The 8,407-nt window shown below is 56.8% G+C and overlaps 1 pseudogene; it reads left to right on the forward strand.

The window, feature by feature from the left end:
* Window positions 1–4,369: 4,369 nt before the first annotated feature.
* LOC104853898 lies at window positions 4,370–7,475 on the forward strand (annotated as a pseudogene).
* The last annotated feature ends 932 nt before the right edge of the window (window positions 7,476–8,407 follow it).

Consider the following 8,407-nt stretch of genomic DNA (forward strand, 5'->3'; position numbering starts at 1 on the left):
GACTCCTTCCCCACCCACGCCCAAGACTGGGTGCAGAGAAGGGGTCTTTGGTACAGCACTGGGGTCAATGGTCGGGGTCAGGCTTTGACACTATGGCCCTTCCCTATGGCAGGTACACTTCCAAAGTTGGCCACAGCAGCATCTCTTGTCCCATGTTCTATTCTAGGAGCTTCTTCACCCCAAGCAGAAGATGGAGGTTTCCCTCTCCATCAGGAGATGAGCCACATTCAGTGACTCGCTTCTTATAGACAGAGCATAGCAAGGGAAGGCTCTGGATCCCAGGTAAATGACGCCTGGGAAGGACAGGGACACCTGCCACCCAGAGGGCCTTGCCTGGAGCCCCCTAACACAGTTACCCCAGCCCAGCAAAGGCAGCTCTCCCCGTACCTCTGGGGCCTCCTTGTCTTTCCAACCTCCCTGAGACTGGGCACATCCCAAGGTCCCCGGTCAGGGCCAGGCCTCACCCTGCTTCCGTGTGCCCGCCAGGCCCTGCCTCAAGGCCAGGAGGGAAGCCAAGCCAGACAAAAAGCCTCTGTTTGGGCCCAGCTGCGTGAGGCCTATATTTATGGCGGGCCGGGAGTTTAAGAAAACAGAGGCCTTCCGTCCACGGGCGAGCGCGGCCGGCGGGGGAAGCAGGAGCTAATTAAATCTTCGCAGGCCGGGGCCACAGAGGCCGATTGTGCGGCGAGAGGATGTTAATGCGCATTTTAAATATTTATTGTAACTGAGGTAGGTTATGAAAACAGACATCCCTCCTTTCAACACTCCGAGCGTCAGATTTAGGGGCTTGTCTGCCTGCTGAGTGATTTCGCAGCAGCCGGCAGGGCCGGGAGCCCATCCATCACACCCGTGAGAGGCCGGGACGGTGAAAGATTAGCGGGCTGATTTATGGGTGCGAGCAGAGGGCGCAGCCACACACCTGTCTGGGCCGGTGGGCAGTGAGAGTGCCCTGACTAGGCCCTGCCAGGCCGATGCTTGAGGCCTCAGAGGGCCAGGCACAGCCATACTCCACGTCAGCCACCGGGGCCGCTTGGGCGGGGCTGGCATTTCCAGGCACCTCCTGAGCTCTCTGGGCCTCCAGAATGTAGGAGCAGGTCAGGCCCCAGGTGATTTTGCCAGGCGCTGGGTGGGACTTTGGAACCTGGATTGTAGGCCCCCGGCTGTTGGAAGGAAAGCCTGGTGTGCAGTACATGTCAATTTTATGGTGCCAGTGGTGAGGTTAAGCTGCCGGGCTGTTCGTCACTGTGCAGAGCCAAGCAGAGTGGGGCACAGCAGAGACAGACAGGTCACCAGGCTGGCAGGAGTGGCTCCAGGGCCTTGAAGACCAAGTGTCAGCCTGGCACCTCCCCATCTTTCCATCTGTGACATCCTAATCACTCACAAGGTGCATGGATGTTCCCAGACTGAGTGTGTGCGTCCTGGGGATGAGGGCAAAGAAGGCCAGAAGCAGGGGCAGCTGCAGCAAGAGCGGAGGCTCTCACTCGATTTGAGAGGGCTGGGTGCTGGGGCCCGGGCCAGCGGTGATGGGTCTGCTGCAGAGTGGGGCGCCTAGCTGGGTCTCCCCGCTTGCAGCTGGGTCTGCCCCTGCAGGGGTCTCTGGACACACCCAGCCTCCTGCCTCACCTAGAACTTGCTCAGTGGAGCGGCCCTTGGGGGACCTGAGGTCCACGGCATCCACACCAACAGCCTTCTTGCTGCATGTTCTCCAGAGCTGCCCCTCGCATGCCCCTAGGATGGGCCACTCACTGCTCCAGCCCACATGGGGCCTCCTGGAATTGACCTCCACCCTGGGGCTCCCCACTTCCTCCTTCCTGCCCAGCAATCCTGCATCCTCTTTCCCTCCCTGGCCAGGGCCCCCCATTCCTTTGCCAGGCTCCCTGCTACCACGTCTTCTTCTCTGTCCGCGCAGATCCTCACTGTCCAGCCTCCCACAGCAGGGCTCTAGGCGCCCCTCCCTCAGGGCTGTTATGCCCTCCTGGCCTCACCAGCACCACTTTTGCATGTTTCCTTCAGAACCCAGGAGTCCAGCAGCGGGGTGGGGGAGACAGGATGCTGATGCCCCGTGGCTGGCTGAGGTGGGACAAGCATTGCTGTCCTGAACCCCAGACAGATAGGCGCACGTGCCGCCCTGCCCAGCAGGCTCATTAGCGTGTGGGGAGGGAGCCAGAGCAGACTACGGGTCGATGGTGATGGGGCTGCCTGGCGTGGGCGGCCCCCTGCCTGCAGGATCAATTGTCCCACATCCCAGGCCCTGAGCACCCAGAGCAGGCACCCTGTGGAGGCCCCACAGGGCTCTCAGGGTGGGGCGGGGAATAGCCCATGTGCCCCAGGCTGGTGCCATCTCAGGCCCTCCGAAGGCAGCCCTGGAGCAGATGAGATAGGGCCGTGTTCCTATGCTAAAGAACACACAGAGAACCAGGCCTAGGAGGTTACTGATTTGTCCCCAGGGGCCAGGTAGGCCTGGTGAGGTCAGGGTAGAACTCTGGGCTCCTCCTAGCCTAAGAGGGGCCCAGGTCAAGAACAGGGCACTGCTGATCTACTCAGAGACCCACCTGACTGTATGTCCAGCATCCCTGTGGGCTGAGTGTGGCCAGGCAAGACCTCCAAGGACAGGCCTTTCTGGAGCTGTTGTGTAGGGTGACTTGGATCAAGGCTGGTCTGAGGCATGGTGCATAGCTGCCATCCTCCCACACTCCCTCTTCTGGGTAGTGATTTGGGAAGAAATCCCTCCTCCTGTATAGCCCACATCCCTTGCTCATGGCTCAGTCTCATGCCCGATATGGGGTGTGGGGTGCTCTGGGGTGCTGTGGGTAACGGAGGGCAGGCTCTGAGCCCAGGGATGTCCTGAGAGACACTCGGTCCTGGGGGCTGAAACACAGACACTCTAAGGTCCCTACCAAACTTGGGGATCAGAGACACAGAACTCACCAGCAACTGTTCTGTTCTGGAAGGTGACAACTGAGGTTACTCAGCAGCTCTCAACTGCACAGGTTGGGTCCGAGGCTGCCCAGGCAGGGACAGATGAAAGCTGGCTCAGATGGGACAGCTGGGGGTGTGTGTGTGTACTGAACTGTTCTTGTCAGCACAGCAGTCCCTGTCATCAGGTTTATCCCAGCAAGAGGATCCCAAGAGGCCAACGAGGAAGAAGCCCTTTTATGACCTAACATAGGAAGCCCAGAGCACCAGCTTTTTCTTGTGCTATTGGTCAAGCCAGTCATTGATCAGGGGAGAAGAATGAAGTTCTGCCTTCTAATAGGGGCAACCACAGCCTCTTAACATAGGCAGTCCTGATTTCATAGGAGGATGCTTATTTACAGAAAAATTGTATCAAGTATTTTGGGGAAACTGGGCTTCCCATCAATGAGATACTCTTGCATGACTCTGGAAATGAGAAAATTTTTTTTTAACCCTGGGCCTTCACACTGAGCTACATCCCTAGCCCTTTCTATTTTTAATTTTTGAAACAAGGTTTCATTAAGTTGCTAGGTTGCCTAAAGTGAGCTCAAACTTATGCTCCTTCAGCCTCAGCCTCCCGGACGGCTGAGATTACAGACATGTACCACCGTGCTTGGTATGAGAGGTTCTTCTTGCAATACATATATACATTTTTTGTACCGGGGATTGAACTCAGGATCTTGTACTTGCGAGGCAGGTAGTGGCACTGCTGAGCTAAATCATGCAGTATTTTGTATGAATTTGAGATTGTTTCAGGATAAATGAAAATAAATCCTTCCAGACTCGCCCCACCCTAGGGGTGGACTCTTGAACTCGCCTGGCCTCCACCTCCAGCAAGCTAAATCCTAAGTGTCCTTTGTCCCCGATCCAGGTGTCCCCAGCCCCAGCCTACCTTATTCCCTCCAAGTATCTCAGGTGCAGATGCAGGCCTGGTAACCCCACGGTGGATCCCGAAGAGCCAAGAGCAACAGGGCGTCAGTGTCCCCTGCTACAGCTTCATGATTTTGCAGAAAAGCAGAAGAAAGAAAGGGACTGGCAGCGTCCTCCAGAACAGCGCTGTCCAGAGAGATCTAAAGTGTGCTGTGAGTGAGAGTTTTCTAGCAAACATAGCTAAAAAGCCAAAGGAGGGCTGCAGGTATAGCTCAGTGGCAGATGCTTGTCTATCTGGTGTGAGGCACTGGGTTCCACCCACAGCACCACAAATGATGAAAAAGGTCAAAAGGAATAGGTGAAATTATGTTAATAGTTTATTTGATTGGTAGGCATGGTGGTATATATCCACTCTGGAAGGCTGAGGCAGGAGGATCACAAGGATCCCAGCCTGGGCAACTTAGCCACTTAGTGAGATCCTACCTCAAAATAAAAAATGAAGCTGGGCCTTCTTCCAATACACAGGGGCATACAGTGCACCAACATGGTGGCCCCCGCTGCTCTGGAGTTGAAGAAGGCCTTCACAGAGCTTCAAGCCAAAGTTACTGACGCTCAACAGAAGGTGAAGCTTGCAGATATTCGGAATGAACAGCTAAACAGAACCAGAGAAGTATGTGCATCTTACAGATACAGAGATTATCACTGTCTGAAGGTGTGAGGAGAATGTTTATGCTTCAGTCCAGTGAGGTACTTCATAATCTGCTGTTGGCGAAACAGAAAATAGCAGAAGAAAAAAATTAAAGAACTAGAGCCGAAGAAGTCCTAGGTGGAGTGGAGTATTAAGGAAGCGGAGGACAACATCTGGGAGATACTGATGGCGTGAAGGGCACAGGGAGACTGTAGGGGACACTGTCCCTGTAGACCCTGCTCCACTTGACAAGGGCAGAAGGGCCTGTGTGGGGTGCCCGCCTCCCTCTGCCCAGATGAGCATTTTATCTGGTTGGGTCCTCAACCAACCCCACATTTCTTTTTTTCCCCCAACCCTACAACCCTTTCTATATCGCCCTGAGCCACTCTGAGGTTCCACCCTGAATATACCCTCAAGCTCTGCCCACCACCCCTGCCCTGGATACTTCTCTCCAGTGAGGTGACCCATGAACTCCCAGGACAGGGAAGATGGGTGTGCTCTGCTCTGCCTGAATCTGCCACTAAGTAAGCTAATCAGGCCAATAAAAGGTTTCTGTCCCACTCGGGGAAAAAAAAATGAAAAGGGCTGGGGATGTAGCTCCATGCAAAGGCCCCGGTTCAATTCCCAGCACCACAAAATAATAATAACATATTTTACCTAACCCCAAGTGTCCAACACATTGTACCTTGTCGCAAATACAAACAAAATTGTCACCAACGTATTCTTTTCGTGCGTCTCAGTCCACTTCTTACTCCCACGCAGGGCAGCACAGCCCCTCTAGACATGGAGCTCACGGGCCCCCTTGGGACAGTGCAGGAGCATTTCATGCGTCAGTCCACTTCTTACTCCCACGCAGGGCAGCACAGCCCCTCTAGACATGGAGCTCACGGGCCCCCTTGGGACAGTGCAGGAGCATGTGGGGCCCAAGGTCCCTGGGGAAGGGCAGGGAATGGTGGCCCCGTGTTGTGTTTTGTAAACCTCAGTCTCCAGGGCTGTGGTCTATTTCAGAGGTGAGGAGGCTGAGGCAGTAAGGAGCAGGGGGAGGGCACCAGCATAGACACCTGCTGAACCAGGAGAAGCACAGACACAAGGGGACAGTGGTGCCCCCTGTCACTAAGCCTGGCCTCCACCCACAGCTCCGGCCAGGCCCCCACACCTCCTGTCCTGCAGCACCCCATGTGGTGGGGTACTCAGAGCTCACTGGTGTCCCAGCCTGGGGCAGTGCTGAGTAAAGAGCTGCGTCTGCTTTTAATCCTTAGCAAAATAGCAAACCAAGCTTAGAGTCTCAATGTGCAAACCTCACTGAGAGAGGAGCTGGGCCAGCCTTGCTGTGCCTCTATCATGGGCTTGTAGAGGGGCCCCACCTGGATCCCTGAAATCTCGCTGGGGTCACACCAGCAGCCAGTACAGGCTCCAGACAGACAGGTCAGCCGGGCTGTGGGCAGAGGCCTGTGGGGCCAAGCCTGATGTCCCCTCCCAATGTTCCCACCCAAGTTATGCCCAGGCCAGGGCTGCCTGCCCAGCCTGGGCTTCAGAGCAGATGGCCATCTCTCACTGGGAGGGGCAAGGAGACAGTGACACTATCCCAGAGCCTCCATGCCCTCCTGTTCTCCACCTTGATGCCTAGAGAAAGATCCAAGGGTCTGAAGGAGCCTTTGTCTAGGTCACCAGTGAGCAGGGCCACAGGATCAGCAACCAGACATGGACAGTAGCTTCTCTCAGGCTCTCAAGAGACACAGGCCAGAGAGGAGGGTAGTGACACCAAGCAGCAGCCCAGCTTGGGCAACGGGGGGTGGGGTGCAGACCTCCACTCAGGCCTCTGGCCGGTCCCTGTGTCCCCAGAGCTCCCAGAGGCCAAGCTGGGACTCCAGTGGCAGCACGGGGCCTGCAGAAACTGGCCACAAACCCAGCTGGATCTGTTGTTCCCACAACCTCCTTGAGCTCTGGCTTTTAGTCTTCGCTCCAAGACCAATTGATTTCTCACTGCCATGGCCTGGCTGGCCTTCCTGACATGGCCAGCAGCATTAAAAATGGGCAAATGTGATCAGGGCCACCCCATCTCAGTCCTATCCCAGTCTCCAGTTCCAGCCAGTGTAAGGCTCCTACCCCAGGCTCAGGCCTCTCTGTGCCCAGCCAGAGGGCTACTTGGGCCCCTAGTCCATAAAAAGCATCATGCGCTCCATGTCTGTGCACCAGGCTCCTGGCTGCTTCTCCATCCCAGCTCCCAGAGGCGCAGCTGCCATAGGCTCCTGGCATCCAGGTGGACGCATACCTGGTGAACAGGACCTAACCTTAAGGGAGACCCGAGAGTAGTCAGGCTTCCCACTGCAGGTGGCCTCTCTCCACCCCTGCCTCTCTGCTGAATCACAGGGCAGCCAGGCTGGGGGAAGGAGCCAGAGGCCTAAGTGACAGAACGGAGAGAAGCCAGGGGAAAACTGCAAGGTGAACAAGAAATTCGCTACAACTCGACTATGCTCAGACTTGGGGATGCTTGTTTTGCCCCTCATGGCTCTTACTCTTGTGTGTTGGTCACGAGGTGCTCTGGATTACATGGCCCAGGTGCACACATGCGTGTACACGGCCTAGGATCACACACACACACACACACACACACACGTACAGTTACCCAACTCGCAGAGGAAGTGGTGGCCAGGTTTAAGCAGGAGTAGCCCTGGCCCTCCCCTCCTCTCCAGGTGGGCGGCACTGGAAGGGAGGCACCAGCCTCGGCAAAACTTGGGCCACTCAGGCCATGCGGGCTCTCGTGCCACAGCCCATCTGCCTGCCCCAGCCCCTCCTCCAGCGCAGCTCTCAGAGCCCACGAGAGAGGCCAGGAACACACAAGAGGCCGAAGAGCTGGCGTGAGACCCCTGGGAGCGGCTTAGCCACGATTCCCCGGGTCAGCATCTCAGCCCAGCCCCGGGCCTATCAGCCAGATGGTCGCTTCAGCAGGGAGAGAACCTGACACGCCATTTCAAACCGATTTCACGGCGGGCCTCCGGAGAGCCCCAGCAAGCCCCTGACAATCCGATCTGTTGTGAATAAATATGACAAAATTGCCAATTACGGGAGGGAGGCTTCAATGTCGTGAGGGCTAGGCTGGCTTTGGCCACACGCTCGGGGCCCAGCGCCACCAGGGGGACAGCCCGGTGGACGGACAGAGCAGAGTCCAGACGGAGGCGGTGCTGGGCTGGGGCCAGGTGCAGGGCCAGCACGCTGGGATGCACAGCCTTGGCCAGGCACCCCGCCTACCAGCAGGCAGAGGGGCTGCAACCACACGGCCAGCTCTACTGCTGTCCTCAGCCACACCCCCAAGCTCCATTTGCTTAGGCGGCTCCACAAGGAGGGGCCACTAGGTCTGGAGTGCAGCAGCGTTCAGCCCTACTGGCCACAGTGTCCAAGGCCAGGTCTTATGGCATAACCCTCCCCATCCCCAGAGGAGCCTCAGTGGGCCAGAGACGGGCCAGGGCTGCCCAGCCCCTGGCAGGCAGGACAGGAGCGGGACTCAGAATTGTGTGCCGATGTGAGACGCCTGTGCGTCCCCACACCATGTGAGGTGGAATCCCCTGGGCCCCAGCAGGCCCTCCTCCTGCCCCTGCTCCCTACTCAACCCTTGTATCTGGATTTGTCTGAATCAAGTTGGAGAAGGTGACAGTTACAGAGTCAGCTGGCTGCCTTGCAAGAACAGCTTAGCGCTCACAGCTCCCCCAAAGAGGGGCCGTGCCATGTCACACAGCCTCACGGGGTAAATATTAGCCCACTGGCTGAGTGGCATCACAGAGTAGGCCCAATGGCACCCACCACCCAGATAGTGTATCTGAAATCACTCAGTGCCAGTGCAGATGGTGGTAAATAAATTCTAGTTACTGTACCACCATTATCTCCACCATCACCACG

Source organism: Fukomys damarensis, unplaced genomic scaffold (assembly GCF_012274545.1).
Source record: "Fukomys damarensis isolate Sample0158 unplaced genomic scaffold, DMR_v1.0_HiC HiC_scaffold_17, whole genome shotgun sequence".
Lineage (NCBI taxonomy): Eukaryota > Metazoa > Chordata > Mammalia > Rodentia > Bathyergidae > Fukomys > Fukomys damarensis.